The sequence below is a fragment of the Danio rerio genome, chromosome 8, assembly GCF_052040795.2.
Source record: "Danio rerio strain M-AB ecotype USA chromosome 8, GRCz13ab, whole genome shotgun sequence".
NCBI classification, from domain to species: domain Eukaryota; kingdom Metazoa; phylum Chordata; class Actinopteri; order Cypriniformes; family Danionidae; genus Danio; species Danio rerio.
The window spans coordinates 9,792,501-9,810,066 of NC_141028.1; the positions used below are offsets into that span (position 1 = coordinate 9,792,501).

Sequence of the window (17,566 nt, forward strand, 5' to 3'; positions counted from 1 at the left end):
TTGTATGTAAAATACTGCCCATCTCTGACAGGGAGAACATGCAAACTTCACACAGAAACACCAACTGACCCAGCCGAGGCTCAAACCAGTAATCTTCCTGCTGTGAGGCGACAGTACTACCCACTGCAGCACAGTGTTGGCCATTTTTTCAATATTTAAAAAAATATATATAATTCAAATATGAACTTGTATTTCAGATACTTTACAGATTTACACATTTCATATGTCTTAATAGCAAATCATATTTACAGTAATTTGAATAAATCATGCACAAAGTAAATATATTTCCATTATTCTGTGTGATATATGTGTCCTATAAGATGTGGCCATGTGTATTATTGGTGCTTTTAGGCCGCTAAATACTTTAATGTATCACCACACTGGAGTGAAAATCCTTTTACTAGCGTTCTAGTCATGCCAATTGCTTTCATATAAGATCCAACTAAATGTGTCACTGCATTATTTTTAAAAAAAGAATTAATGAAATGATGTCTTTATAACGAGTTATCATTATCTGAAAATGATTATATATATATATATATATATATATATATATATATATATATATATATATATATATATATATATATATATATATATATATATATATATAATTAAATGATATATCTTGATATTTATTTGTAATTATATAATTTTTTTAATTATATCATTGATTTGGTAACACTTTACAATAACAGTACATTGATAATGATGTATTAATATGTAAACTAAACATTACTTTATTATAAATTCATGATGGCGACGTGGTGGCGCAGTAGTGCTGTTGAATCACAGCAAGAAGGTCGCTGGTTTGAGCCTCGGCTGGGTCAGTTGGTATTTCTGTGTGGAGTTCTGTGTGCATGTTCTCTCCGCGTTCGCTTGGGTTTTCTCCAGGTGCTCCGGTTTCCCCCACAGTTCAAACACATGCGGTTCAGTTGAATTGGGTAGGCTAAATTGTTCGTAGTGTATGAGCGTGAATGAGTGTAAATGGATGTTTCCCAGAGATGCATTGCAGCTGGAAGGGCATCTGCTGCGTAGAACATATGCTAGATAAGTTGGCGGTTCATTCTGTTGTAGCGACCACAGATTAATAAAGGGAGTAAGCCGACAAGAAAATGAATGAATGATTTTATGATAAGGTAATGCATGCAATTATCATGAACTAACGTAACTACAACATGAGTCACATGAGTTCATGTGTGAATAACAGCTACCTTAATTACTTGTTAGTACATGCTGTTAATTAATTTACTAATTAACATTTAAGTTTAGGCTAAATGTAACTAACGTGAACTTGTGAGTTGTTAATGTATAATTATGTCATGACTTGGAGGGGCACATCACCATTAACTCATCATTACCTACTCATGAATTCCTGTTCATGTTGATGCTGCCAGAACACTTTTCTATTGTTATTCAGTGTAACATACTAGATGGACGTGCATAAGGAGTTCATGAGTAGTTAAGAATGGATTAATGATGATGTGACCCTCCAAGTAAAGTCACAATATAATTACACATTAAGATATCATGAGTTCATGATGGTTAAATTAGACATAAACATGTACTAACAATTAAGGTAGCCGTTATTCACACATGAACTCATGTGACTCATGCTTAAAGTTAATTCATGATTGGCATGCATTAACTCATCATTAGTTAATAATAAAGTAATGTTTAGTTTACATATTAATACATCATTATTCATGCTGTTATTGTAAAGTGTTACCCATGATGAACGATATTAAACAGCAGCAAAACTCTGTTGCTTTGTATTTTGCTGCTTTCGGTTTGTATTTCTTAACGCACTTCCGCGTGCGTTACTCTCTCGTCATGATCTTGGATGATGAGGTAAGGTCACCGTAAGCTCAGCATAGTGCTTCGGTCACTGAATCATGAATAATTCAAGTAAAACGTAGCTGTGGTGTCACGATGATTGTGTCTGTCGTAACAGCTCGTAATACTTCTCGTGAATATTAATGTGGTGATGCAAGCTATCGTTTCGTTACACAATGGCTACGTTGAGCCTACGTCATCTGCTCCACTTCCTTTAAAGAAGCTCAACATATTTGGCAGCGATAAATAAACTTACAAACCGTCCTTTTTAACACGAGCTCTGTTAAACAGTCATGAAATGTCCGCTATCCATACTGTTCTCTCATCATAACTTTTTAGCTCTGAAAAAACGATTTCTTGTCAAAATAAAAGTCCCCCATAAACAATAGAAATAAAGTGATCCTTAAACATGAAGAAATGTAAGATAACTCTTATTAACGTCTGTTACAGTGTTAATTAATAAATTAGTTAACACCTTAGTGCTTACAAGAACCATTAATGAACAAATGTAACATTAGATAATGCTGAGTGTACACTACAATAAGGTTATTAATTACACCAACAAATGCTTTGTTAATGGTAAATCATATTAATAAATGGTTAACAAACATAAAAAACATGTAAGCTGAAGCTTACATCTCAAACAACATCTCAAACAAACACGTTCTGTCTTGGTCACAGATGCGCCAGCGAGACGCGCACCAACAGTTTATCCTCTTTTTTAACTATGTGTCACTCATTATGTTGTGTGCACAGCAATACTTTAGGATAAAAATGTGCTACTAAACCTTCACACTCTGCTCTTACTGCTGGAATCTGCAGTCAATGAAGATTCGTCACCAAGGAGATATGAGTCGTCTTGCGCATGCACTCTGTCTCTCTCTCTCTTTTTGCTTGATTTTCATTTTGACAATGCTGAGATTGCATGCATCAGAGTTTTTCACCTTCGTGAGAAATTAAACCCCAGACTAACACAGGTAATGAAAAATTCAACTTTAGTCATTTTCTATTTGGAGAATTACAGTTTGCTTAGTCCATAAACAATCCTTTTATGAAATACATAATTTACCCAGGCCTTTATATATTTATATTTTATATATAAACTATAAATATACATTTTAACAAAAGTTTAAGAACATTACATGTAAAAAAAAAAAAATCTATAGGGTAGGTTACAGGCTAAATAAATGCGCCTCGTCAGCTGAACATCACTGCGGTCACCGTATGCGCTTCTGTTTAATGCTTCATAAAGACAGATGACAGACACAGTCTCAATAAACACTTGATGCTTGCTGTCAACTAGGTAATTTAGGGCATTTGTTATGAGATTGATAGGATCTGTGGTTGTCAAATAAGTTTTCTTATAATATTTTTGCTGAAAATCTGTTGTAACCCTTATTTCTGGCTGTTTACACAACAGTCTCTCCAACGTGGGTATCATAACTAAACGAGGGTTACCAGGGTGAAAATTCATTTCTTTTTCTTTAATCTGGAGCATCAACATGACATTCACAATCAGCATTACAACAGCATTGCATCTGTCAAACTTTTCTCCACTCCCTTTTTTTCTCTCTCCTACTTTCCGGTGCACCTCTCTTAAAGGAGCCAGAGCACATCAATAACTTTCACAACTAACAGCTATTAAAATTTGCACCAGACATTTTTTAAAGTTAATAAAAAATCTTTCTAAGTAGATTCAATAACATTTTTACATTTAAGTATTAATTAACAAAATATAAATTAAAATAATGAGTAAAATGTAAGGTTACACTGTAGTGTGCCTCATCACCAGTAAAATAACCAGCCTTTGTATTTAATGTATATTTTCCTTTCAATGTATCGCATCCAAACTAAATTGTGGCCAGTTTTACTTATTATACTGTGCTTTGACTGGCTATGTAGTTTAAAAGCAAAAATGTTAGCTATAGTATTGAAAAATATAATTCACAATGCAAAACCCTGACCCTGCAGTTATCTCTCTGAAAATAAAAATCTTACAGCCTATAGCCTACTCGTTTCGGTTTAGGCTATGGGACTAAATATTTTTTTTTATACTTACACTATTTTATCCCCTATACTAAACATAAATATAATACTAAATATATATATATATATTCACTTTGGGTAAAAAACTATAATTTAAGCTTATTATAAATTAGCTTATATATTTATTTATTTGTTAAAAGTGACATGATTCTCCCCAGCTGTTCTTTTTAGGCTTACAGGACCTTGTCACAACAATGAACGGAATAACAACAACCTGCTAATAATAATAATAATAATAATTATTATTATTATTATTATTATTATGGTAATATTTGATTACCTGCCACTAGAAGCAAAACCTTAAAATAGGTGTCATTATGTCCCAGTTTGCATATCTCTTACTGGCTTTTATAAAATTAAGTAAAAGCACGCGATGAGCCGCAATTCTGTTTCTCTCTAACATACAAACTTTTATTTCATATATGAAAGAGAATTGCAGCACACCTTAAGTGCATGCGTTTATTTTTTTATAACTGCCAGAAACCATTTTGAGGTTGTGCCTATAGGCAGTTGGTCAAATTATAACAATTAGGCTATTAATAAAGCCAGTTATTCCGTTCATGGCTGTGACAACGTCCTGAAAGCCTAAAAAGAAAAGCTGGTGGGAATTGTGTTGGTTTCAAACAAATTAATAAATTAACAAGCTAATTTATAATATGCTTAGACTATCATTTTTTTTCATTAGCCACACTTTATTCTGTGTGTGTGGTTACTATGACCCAGATGTGTAGCCAATGAAATAAAATGCTTAAACATTAAAATGTAAGGTTTAGAAAATTTAAGTATAGAAAATAAAATTCAGAGGGAGAGACAGTACTGTAACTGCAGACCAGGGTTTTGTTGCATTGTGAATTATATTTTTCCACACTATAAGCTATGCAGTGCAACAACTAACAATTTTTCTTTTGAAATAAATAGCCAGTCAAAGCACGGCACATCCCATTATTATGATATTAGCTTATAATAATAATTGTCAGGAATCCTTCTGGACTGTCAGATTCATTCACTGCACCTGAACAGCCCCAATCACCAGACTAATCACTAATCACCTTCACCTGTTGCTCATCACTGCTCACACTACATAAGCCTGGAACACTCACTCATTTATGGTTTGATTTATTTGTTATTAGCCAGACTTATTTCTCTTCGGTGTGACAGCATTTACCTGACGATGTAGCCTGCCTGCATGCCTACCTGCCTGCTCACCAGTGTCATCCTGTCAGTTATCTTGTCCTGTGAATCCTGTACTGTTTACCTCGACTGGCATCATCTTGTTTTTGTTACAACCCGAAGTTAAGTTCTGTTTGTTTGTCTTCTTTTTGTTGGTATTGGTTATTTCTTTTCTGAACAACCTCAACATTGTTTTAAGTATCATTAAATATCCATTCTCTGTTAATCTGCCTTTGTCTTCTCTCTGATGCGTAATAATAATAATAATATTATTATTATTAATAATAATAATAATAGTAGTTTGTGTTTTATTTTTGTTATTCATAATATTAGACATTTGTTTGGACTGTGCTCTTTTCAAGCAGCATTTTTTTCATTCTGCAGGCTGTTCGCTCTGGCAGTTGGTCAAATATTTGTTAGTTAGCCTATCATAAAGCAGAGTTATTCTGCAATCAGTTTATGTGCTTCATTAGGCTTATCATAATATTAATATCTTGTAGTGTGCTGTGCCACAGTTTTCTGGTCTTGGAGTGTGCGCACGTTTAAGGTTTGTGTGTGCTGTAACCAGATTTCATTATTGTTTACGATTTTAAAACTCCTGCAGCAGGTGAGGAGAAAATGAAAGCACATTAGAACAAGGAAAAATCAGATACTTATGAAAATCTTTAACATAATGACAAATTAAAAATGTAGCAAACAAATGACGGGCTTGTAACCCAATTATAGTGTAACATTAAATAAACCCCTATTTCCCACAGAACAAAAATCTATTCATGGGCAGGAACAAAAACTTTGTTCCTGCCCATAAATATACACTTTTATGAAAGGATATACACTTTTATATCTTTCTTGGAAAATATATCTTTTTGAAACTCATTTGATATAATTTGTATCTTTATTTTAATGTATTTTTGTTGGTCTGTTATCTGCAAAATAAGCAAGAAGAAAATAGCATGAAGTACACAAGTCAGCTATATGCTTGTATGCTTTAACACAATTTGTTATATAATGTGCAATATTTACAGTTCTAGAGAAGCCCGTTTTAATTTTTAATGACATTATCATTCATCGCGCTGATCACTTTAAATGAGCCAGGGCAGGCTTTACAGGCTATTTGCAGCGCTGACCTTGTTCCCAGATCACTTCGGAAGAATGAACTTGGTTGGATGAATGATAGAAGAAAGAAACTCATTGTGAAAAAAGAAGATGCTCTGTGCATGCCTGACCACAATTTTTTTTGTTTTTGTTTTTGAGAGAGAGTGTACATGCCGAATTTTGCCAGCCTGTCAAGATGAAAAATTGCTTGCAGCGCCTTAATATTTATAATATAACTATAAGAAATAAGACTTATGACTCCAGAAGAATTTGTTTTATTGATACTGTGGCATAATAATACTGTGAAATTGTCCTTGGTTAGTTAAAGATAATGTGGGAAATATTACTTTAAATTCACTTCATTTTGAATTGACTTAAACTGCATGTGTTACCCACTACATTGCAAAGTTACTTGTCAAATTACCATGGACCATTAATTTGAGATTAAATTTTCATTAGCTTGTTTATGAAAACTGCATGCATGAAAAAAATGACATTCAGTTAAAGATTCAATAACTGAAATATAAAAAATTAATAAAAAAAAACAAGTTTTATTAGATTAATCATCTTTAGAGAATTAAGTTACACATTTAAATGGTGAGTTGTCGCCATCTATTGTCGTTATGTCATTGCTACAGATTTATTTAGTCATATTTTGAATTAATAAATCATTATTTCGACTTTTTGTCTTGTAATTTTAATTTAGTATATCATAACTTGGGCTTTTCTCAACAGGCAGCAAGGAGCTTAATTACAGTTTTATCAAAACTTGTCAATTATTTATTGTCAATTGTTTGCACACAAGAATGTTTTGTCTTGGTGATTTGGAGTTTCTAGTACAGAGACCAAAAGTATATAGTGTAAAGTTTTGCAAACAATAAATGTATAAAAAGATCAGATAAAAAAAAACTTCTAAGTGCCATCTAGAAATCACCAAATCAGACATAAGAAGACTGCAGTGGACTATCAGGACAGCGGAGAGGATTAGTGCACCTGCCCAACCTCCAGATCTCTACATATCTTTCTCTATACATCTTTATTATTAGATTAGTTGCTTCCTGTTTTAGTCATACATATACACAACCCTTACTGTATATGATTTTGTATCCAAAATGTTTTATTATTTACTTTATCCACTTATGTCATTCTGTGTTCTTGTGTTGATTTGTATGTATATACAGTATGTATATGTGCTTCTATATGTGCTTCTGGCAAAAAAAAAAACACCTTGTGTGTTTGCAGACACTTGTCAAATAAATCTCATTCTGATATCTCTGGACACATATTTCAAAGAAATCTCAGCAGCTGAATAACAAACATTATTATTATACATTATTATGCCATCAAACATAACATAACTGAAGATGTCTGGCCTTTCATAATACTAAATATCTGCTACATATCATTGACTGCAAAACATTTATTGTGATTTAAGTGAAATTACATTATATATATAATAAGTTGGTTAATTGGAGAAATTAGTAAATGATATCACTTTAAAATGAGACTAGTTTAAAAAAAGACGTGTTAACACGTAAATTGCGTGTTAACACGTAAATGACGTGTTAACACGTACCAACGTGTTAACGCGTAAATTACGTGTTAACGCGTAAATTACGTGTTAACACGCAATTACGCGTTAACACGTTTGTTGCAGACGTTTTGGCCCCAACGGCCTTCCATAGAATACAACGCTATTATGTCATGACCGTGACGCAGCTTCAAAAATTCGTTTCAAACAGGAAGTACGAATTTGCTTGAAATAACGCAAAAACAACCAATTTACACTTTTTAGTGAAATATAGGTGTCCTAATAGTGTTTTTAGCAGTGTGGGACACATATACGACTGTCAATAGCTCAAAAAATGTGTTTTGGTGTTTCGTGACCCTTTAAACCGTCACTCTCATTTCATTATCAATAATATGAATAATAGTAACGATCACATTAACGCACCAAACCAAAGAAGTAACTAAAAAACCGCAAGCGCGCAGGACAAACTTCAGTAACTCTGCAAACATCAGAATAAAAAAAAAGAGACTTATTGTGTTTATGTTACTCCAGTATGACTGTGGACACACTATACCATATACACAGTTCTGTAAAAAACAGCTTACAAAAGATGATTTTCATCTGAGGTTCCATTTAAAGGCCTAACTAGGTTAATTACAATAATTAGGCCAGTTAGGGTAATTAGGCAAGTCATTTTTTAACAGTGGTAACTGCTTTTTTTTTTAGCCGAAATAAAGCAAATACGATTTCCCCAGAAGAAAAATGATTAACAAATTCCTTGCTCTGTTAAACTTCATTTGGAAAATATTTGAAAAAGAAAAAGAACATTCATAGGAGGGTGAATCCTTTTGACTTTATATAATCCAGTGCTGGAATACAATAAAACATACATCAAAACTAAAATCCAAATCCAAAATCTAAGTGTAAGTCAATGTATAATAAAGTTGTTGCTGCATTTGTGTTACAAATGTATAACATGATTCTACATAGTTTTCATGTTTCTCTCCAATTATCGTGTGTAATATGAGCCCGCTCAGCTGAAAGGATCGAGCTGTTGTTTGATGTAGATGACATCCTTTACATCTGAATAGAAATCCTGTTTTAAAGCCAATTGGTTTGCAAATGAAGGCACAGCTCTGTCCCTCTGGGAAACTGAAGGTAGTCGAAACATGTCTCAGTTTTCAGCACCTCGATCACCATGAGGCCGCTGCTCCACTTTCTTTAAGACGTCTCTGAATCCTCTAGAGTCATCAGTAATTTAAACACAGATCTTAGAGAAAAGCACAACAGCTGGCTTACAGAAATGCAATATGAAAACGGATGTGAAAGTATTTACAGATATACAGATCTAAGGTGGTTCAGTGGTTAGCACTGTCACCTCCCTGCAAGAAAGTCGCTGGTTTGAGTCCTGGATGGTTCAGTTGGCATTTCTTTGTGTTCTGTTTGCATGTTCTCTCCGTGTTGGCGTGGGTTTCCTCTGGGTACTCCGGTTTACCCCAAACACATGTGCTATTGGTCAATTGAATAAACTAAATTGCCCGTACTGTATGTGTGTGCGTGAGTGTGTATGGATGTTTCCCAGTACTAAGTTGCAGCTGGAAGGGAATTTGCTGTGGAAAACATATGCTGAATAAGTTGGCGGTTCATTCCGCTGTGGCAACCCCTGATGAATAAAGGGACTAAGCCGAAGGAAATTGAATGATCTTCATTTTGTTTTGTTTTTATTTATTTTTATTTACCTAAAGGGGTAGTTCATGCAAAAGTAAAAACTTTGTAATTGTTTACTCACACTTGAGTGGTTCTTGACTTTTTATGAATTTCTTTCTTCTGTTGAACACAAAAGATATTCTGAAGAATGTTGGGGAAAAGCAGACGCTGATGTCCATAGTAGGAGCACAAAATAATAAAAAATCAATGGCTTTTGTTTTACAACATTCTATTAAATATCTTCTTTTGTGTTCAACAGAAAAAAGAAAATTGGAGGATGAATAGACTAAATGATGACTAACTGTCCCTTTAAACAAACAAATATGCAGTTGAAGTCAGAATTATCAGCCCCCTTCCATTATTTTTCTTCTTTTTAAAATATAATCCAAATGATGTTTAATAGAGCAAGGAAATTTTCACAGTATGTCTGATAATATTTTTTCTTCTCGAGAAAGGCTTATTTGTTTTATTTCGGCTAGAATAAAAGCAGTTTTTATTTTTTTAAACACCATTTTAGGGACAAAATTATTAGCCCCTTTAAGCAAATTTTTTTCCTCATTAATCTACAGAACAAACCACTGTTATACAATAACTTGCCTAATTACCCTAACCTGCCTAGTTAACCAGATTAACCTGGTTAAGCCTTTAAATGTCACTTTATGCTGCATAGAAGTGTCTTATTTACTGTCATCATTTACTGTTATTAGAGATGAGTCATTAAAACTATTATGTGTAGAAATGTGTTGAAAAAATCTTCTCTCCGTTAAACAGAAATTGCAGAAAAAATAAGCAAGCTGTCTAATAAATTAGGAGGGGGGGGGGGTAATAATTCTGACTTCAACTGTATATATATTCAAAATTACAGATCTGCTTTTTATCACATGATTATTTATATATCGGTATAGTTCATGCAAAAATGAAAATTTCCTAATCGTTTAATCACACTCAAGTATTTCTTGACCTTTTATGAATTTCTTTCTTCTGTTGAACACAAAATAAGATATTCAATGCTGGAAAAACTACAATGAAATACTAAGAAAATCAATTTTTACAACATTCGTCTAAATATCTTCTTTTGTGTTCAACAGAAAAAAGAAACTTGGGGGGGGGGGGGGGGGTGAACTATCCCTTTAATAAATAAGTTTAATAAAGATTGATCTGAAATCCCAAATCACAGTGAATATTTAAAGATCAAAATAAATTTAATAATAAAAATAATAATAATATCTCATTCAGCTTAATAACTGTAGTCATAGGAAAGTAAAGTTAACCATTTTTATCCAGTGTAATTTAATTCAAGCTGAATAACTTTAATTAATGCAGCCTGTGAAAGACGAGAGCTGGAGATCTGTTTAAAGAATAATAATAATAATAATAATAATAATAATAATAATAATAATAATAATTATAATATATATATATACATACACATACACAGTGCTCAGCATAATTGAGTACACCTCATTTTGAAAATCAATATTTGTCTCCATTTCTCAGTGAATATAGGCAATGTATTTTGGTGCGTTTAAACAAAACCGATTTACTAAACAGATATATTTATTAAAATAATATTTTAGTCACCACAATTACAATACAATTAAATTCAAGCAAAATATTGCAAAAATAAATTGCAAAGACAATTTTATTAATTTTTTTTTGCTTCTCTTGATTTTTCCTCTTTGTTTTATCACGTGCATTTATTATTCATCTAGTTCACGGAAAAATGAACATTTCCTATTCGTTGGCTCACACTTGAGTGGACTTTTTCAGATATTTTTTAACACAAAACAAGATATTCTGAAGATTACTAAAAAAATTACTATGAAATAATAAGAGAATCAATGGCTTTTTTTTTTTTTACATTTTTTAAAAACATTCTATTAAATATCTTATTTTGTGTTCAATAGTAAAAAGAAACTTGGAGGATAAATGACTAAATCGGGGTGCTCAACCCTGTTCCTGAGATCTACCTTAATGCAGAATTTAGCTTCATCCCTAATCAAACACAATTAAACCAACTTGAAGGAGCACTTGGTAATTAAAATCATGTGTGTTTGATCAAGGTTGCAGCTAAAATCCGCCCGAAAGAATGAAATAAGTTTAACAAAGATCGACCAGAAATCCTAAATCACATCAATGAATATTTTTTAAATAAACAAATGAATAAAGGATTATTTATAAATTATTTATGTTATTAACTTAAATAACTGTAGGATGATCTGTCAAAGGAAAGTAATCATTTTAATCCCATATAATTTAAGACCTTAAATCAATGCAGTCTCTGAAAGAGGAGAGCTGAAAAAAATATAGTTTTTTTTATTTATTTATTTATTTATTTATTTATTTATTTATTTATTTATTCATTCATTCATTCATTCATTCATTCATTCATTCATTCATTCATTTATTTTTACTATGGATGCTTTCCTTATTAATATTAATTGGATTATTCAGCTGTTGCTTGGTAACTTTCTCGCAGCGTCCTGTTAGATAATCTTATGAAATATTCATAGTTCTATCCAATGCAACGGCAGGATTCCCTTCTTCCTAGAGCCCGCCTACTAACTGGCACATTTCCACCAATCAGATCGTCCTGCAGGGTGGACGTGTTGTGTTACGTAATTAATATTCATAAGCCGAGCCTTTAATTCTCCCCGTGCTCCTCTGTTTGGTTGTGTCCGCTGGAGTGCGCTGAGTTCAGAGCGAAGAAACTGCTCTGAAAAGTCAATGGATTTGTATGCCGCAACACTGGACTATTGGTTTATCATTTAAACACAACAACTTATCTGTTATTCATGCGTCAGTGGAGTGATTTCATTACTCACATTTTGCTTTTTTGGCTACTCGAGCGATGCGGTTACCGGCTTTACCTCAGCTGATGAGGATGATTTAACGTTACTGACGCGTGATTGACTGTAAACAAACCGACGTGCCTTTAAAACGTTTGCGAAAGGATTTACTTTTACAGGTAAGAATTTTTAAAACAATCACATTTTTAACATCTTTCCAACAAATATGGCATGACAGCACGCTTATTATCATATTTTTGTACATGTACTATTGTAGAACTACTAATTATATTTTTAGTTAGTCTTATGCGGAGATATAAATATAATGTATTCTGATTTATCGTGACTATGACCACTGTAACGATAACAGTTGTTGTTACATTTGTTTTCGCTGACTTATAAACCTGTAGTTAGGTAAACTTTAGTAGTTAGGTTTAGTTTTTTTAGGTATGAACAATTAAATTTTCATTGTTGTATTTTGCTTTCTGTATTTTTCCTTACAATATATAGTGTTTTTGAAGATTACTATAGTAAAGTACTTGAACTAATCTGTTGTGGTAATTTCATAGTTGCTGTGTGGTAATACAACTGTAGTAAAACAAGTTTTCTACAACTGTAAGGTTATAGAAAATTATACTACAATACAAATCACATCACAGTTTACTGTAGTAAAAACTAAAGTATACTACAGTATTTATTACAGGTTGTCAGTTTACTATAGTTTATACTTCATTATGATGTAGCATTCATTCACAAAGTGTTGTAAACATTTTAATATTTACACTATAAGTGTATGTACAGTATATACATCACTTTACTATAGTATAGTTCAAAAACACTGTAGTATTTTATTAATGTGGGCTTGTAATTATTATAGTAATGACAACCTGATGTGGCTTGAGCCATGTTTATCTGCGGTACATGTAAATAATCACATTGTAAAGCAAAATATTAAAGGATTTCTATGTTTGCATGGATGTGAGCTCCGGATACATCTGTACGAGACCATTAGGATGCTGAAAATCCTGCCCTTCGGGAAAGAGGATGTGATGACAGGATTATTATTTAATTTATCAGGTGCTCGGCCCCATTGTGTTGAGTCTGTTGGACTAGTTTGACATACAGTAGGCCGGCACTAACAAGACCTTATGGGACTTGTACTTTCACACAATTGACCATTTCGTGTGGTAGCATTTGCTCACCGTTTTCAGAGTGCATGGTGATTTTTAAAGTGGGTTTTATATTCACACATTTGTTCAGTGACAACTTGTAACAGTCCCTTTATTGTTTACTATTATAATTAAGTTTAATTAACAAAACTGTGGTACAATTGTAGTAAGGAGATTTTACTACTTACAATTTTGCTTCAAAACTGTGTTTATTATATTATTCTTGCCCTATATTGTTTATTAAACTATTGCTACTTTGAATATTCGGTCAGCAATAGCATGCAAGTATGACTTAAACAACATTAGCACTATTTAATTGACTGTGAACAATGTTGTACGTCTTTGGCTGCTAATATGACTTCCCTATTTAGAATTTGCAAAGAATACTTTTCTGAAAATGTAATATTAAGGAGAAAGTCTGATTGTGCAAATGTGAAACCAACTTTACCCCAATTGTGCATACAGTGCTCGGCATATACGAGTACACCCCATTTTGAAAATGAATATTTTTATCCATTTCTCAGTGAATATGGGTAATATATATTTGGTGTATTTGAGCAAAATAGATTTATTAAACAGATATATTTATTAAAATAATATTTTTGTCACAGAACATCTTTAGAAATTACAAAATAATACATTTAAATGCTTGCAAAATATTGCAAAAAAAAAAATACAAACTACAACATTTCAACAAAATTGTATATATTTTTTGTTTCTCTTGATTTTTGCTTTTTTTTTTTTTTTTTTAAATTTTACCGAATATTTTTCTATAACATAAATTTGGGCTACTAGTTTTGAACCATTATTGTAAGTTATTTAGTAAGATTAGCTCTAGATTTGGCTTTAGTAAACTAATGTACATGCACAAATTTAATATTGTAAAACATCCTATAGAAAATAATCATTTGAATGAGTGATTTGTGGTGGGGGGGAGTGTACTTATATGCTGAGCACTGTATATGCATTTGGTTTGCAGTGATCCTCCTTAACTGTTGAGTAGATGTGGTAAACTTTAGACTGCAGTGCTTTTGCAAATATTGATCAACTGTCTTCATCTTATCAATGAGCTGATTTGTGACTATCTTTTGTTTTTTGCAAGAATATTGGCTGGTTTAATCTTATGTTTTAGCTGCTCTAAGCTATAAACAACATTGGGGGTCAGTTAGTTTTCGCACATCCAGACTTTCAACATCTAAATATAATTTCAGAAAAGTATTTTTTGCAAATTATAAATCAGAGATGCTCAAACTAGGGCCGTGGGCCGCAGTTGACCCATGGTAATTTTTGATTTGCCCCACCATCCCATCTGAGAAAAAAAGGAGAATGATGGGGAATGCTGGCTTAATTTCAGTGGAACATATTTTGTTTTTTTTTTGGGTTCCAAAAAAGCAAGTTGCAATTAAATGTTTTAATAAAAAAGTTGTAAATGAGTCAGATTTTTAAAAATGTAAATACTGTCTCTCAACGGATAGAGGACAATGCACAAAACATTGCTCCCAGATCAATGCAAATCTTGACTTGTGTATTCCACATTGAACTTCATTGTGTAATAAATGGGATTCTTTGTTTTTACTGTAATAGGTTGATTATATATTTTTGGTTATAATGCATTAGTTTATAAAGAAATGTTTTCTTTATAATCTTTTCTGTAATTTTTAGCAACTTTAATGTAATACAGTTTGCTAAATTCTGGCCCACACCCCTCAATTAAGTTTGGTTTTTGACCCTTAATAAGAAAGCAATTGGGCAACCCTGTTCTAAAAATAAAATAATAAATGTTATTTATGATGCACTTTTCTTAAAATCAAAGTTCCAAATAGGGAAATCATATTAGTACTCTATGATGACTATCAAAGTACAACATTGTTCACAGTTAATTACATAGTGCTAATGTTGTTTTGAAGTCATTGGATGGAATTTTCAGATAGAATATTCAAAGCATGGTAAACAATACTGTGAACGTGTCTCAAGTTGTCACATTGTTGAAAAGTGAGCACTCGCATTTTAGTCAACTACAGCTGTAACACACATATTACTCACATTATGCATTGAAGAGAGATGTTTTTATTGATCACTATATATTTTTATTAATTGTATTTCTACAAGGGTCAAAATATGGGATATATGTAAACAACATTCAGAACAAAATTACTTTTCTGAAATTGTGTGCTATTTAATATCAAGCATCTTTCAGCATTGCTGAAAGTAGTTCCTTAGATTTAGCATGTTATATCTTTCTTTTTCTCTCCAGGTGAATCTCATACTGCCTATAATATTGCCTATACTGTACATACTGTATTTAATATTTAGGTCTCAACTCTTTGGAGGCCATTTCATGAATATGAGCCCTATCTCCAAATATGATTTCATTACCTTAGCAGTGTGTTTGCAATCATTATCATGCTGAAAAATTTTACTATTGCAACTTAGGTGCTGTTGGTGCAGTGGGTCGTGCATTTGCCTCTCAGCATGAAGGTCGCTGGTTCGAGCATCGGCTGGGTCAGTTGGCATTTCTGTGTGGAGGTTGCATGTTCTCCCCATGTTTGCGTGGGTTTTCTCTGGTTGCTTCAGTTTCAGTTTCAAGACATGCACTATAGGCGAACTGGGTAGGCTTAATTGGACATAGTGTATGAGTGTGAGCTGCAGTTGGAAGGGCATCCGCTGTGTGAAACATAAGTTTGAGTAGTTGGTGGTTCATTCCGCTGTGGCAACCTCTGAAATAGAGACTAAACCATGCAAAAATAATGAATGATTGAGTATTTAGAAAAATTTTACTGTTCAAAAACAAACTTCGATTTTTATTTAAGGGTAAAAAAGTCAAAATGAAAGCTCATTAAGCTTAATATGTATAGCTTTTGCATTTTTTAAAAGAATACTTTTATACATAAATAATACCCTGATTAATATATAGTTGGTTTTATATAGTTATAATAAGCAAAAAAAAGTGTTTAATTTTTATCCTAGTAATTGAATAAATTAATTGGCCAACTAATTGATTATTAAAATAGTCTTAGTGTAAATGGCAAGAAATGGCAATGGAGATGTTTGTGATCCCTTTGTATTTTCCAATCATTTTAGTTCTGGTTATTTGATGTTTTAAGCAAATATTGAGTTTTCAAAGTGTTTTTTATGTTTCCTCTATATCCGTATATTACATTGCGTCTTATTGGTTAATAGTGGCTTTCTTTAGTCAGATATTGTTCGGTAATGACCTCAGAATTGTTAGTTGCTGGCCTAGTCACAGCCATCACAAGCCGTTTTAAAACGCTGATTTACAGTCACTAATATAATGTGCTCATGTGCTCATAACAATACATCGTGATGAATAATATGTATTAGTCTTATTAAATTCTGCTTTACTATTTTATTAAACGCCAAAGTGCGAACGTGAGAATAATATAAAACCCCTTTTTTTCAATGTAAGAAAGAAGTATTCCTGTTGTTTGAAACTGTGTTTGTAAGTCGTAACTCCTGGGGAAAGATCTGCCTGTGGAGTTTGAGTTGACTTTGCCTGGAGTGTCACTTGGAGAGTTTATTGTTGCTTTGTGTTGAAGGAGATTATTGAAGTGTTTGAAGAGCTACCTGGAAACCAGCCCTCCGAGTTAGTCACATCCAGACGCTCTGCAAACTGATAACCTCTCCAATCCAGCAATAGTGTAGACCTACAGCATAACAAAGCTGTGATTTTTAAGGCTTTAATCGATCAGGTTAATGAATAGAATGAGCTTGCTGCAAAAGGGCATCACTTTTCTGTGTTTTGCCTTTTTCTGTCGACAAAGACTTTTGAGAGAAATGACTTTTTGAAGAACAAAGATTAATCTGACTATGACCCCATAACCTATAAAAGCCTCAGGCTGTCGACACACGACACAAAGATTATTCTATTTATTTTTTATTAGTAGTGCTTTTGCCAAGTCAAGCCTCTGCACACTATTTTGTGCAGATAGAGATTTGAATAAACCCCATAATTTGAATGAAATGAAACTTCTGTGAATGGATCTAAGAAGGGTTTTGTCTCCAATCTCTATTATAATATTTTGTTATTCTGGCCAGTTGTCAACATCTGCAAAAAAATAAAAAAATTCTCTAAATGACAATATTTTTTATTTATATTTGATGTATACACTGCAGTATTTCACAGTGATGGGTTGCAGCTGGAGGGGCATCTGCTGTGTGAAACATATGCTGAATAAGTTGGCGGTTCATTCCGTTGTGGCGACCCCTGATTAATAAAGGGACTA

General features: G+C 32.7%; 1 protein-coding gene across 14 annotated transcripts in view; it reads left to right on the plus strand.

Moving 5' to 3' along the window:
• Window positions 1-17,566, plus strand: part of ccdc120a (coiled-coil domain containing 120a) — a 138,455-nt gene that overhangs the window by 59,730 nt on the left and 61,159 nt on the right. For 7 of the 14 annotated variants that reach the window (XM_087264245.1, XM_087264249.1, XM_087264247.1 and 4 more), the window contains exon 1: window positions 12,039-12,332. The exons of the other annotated variants lie outside the window; for them this stretch is intronic. The gene's annotated coding sequence lies outside the window, so the exon portion shown is untranslated. Of the gene's footprint in view, window positions 1-12,038; window positions 12,333-17,566 lie in introns of those variants that run through there. 14 annotated transcript variants of the gene reach the window in all.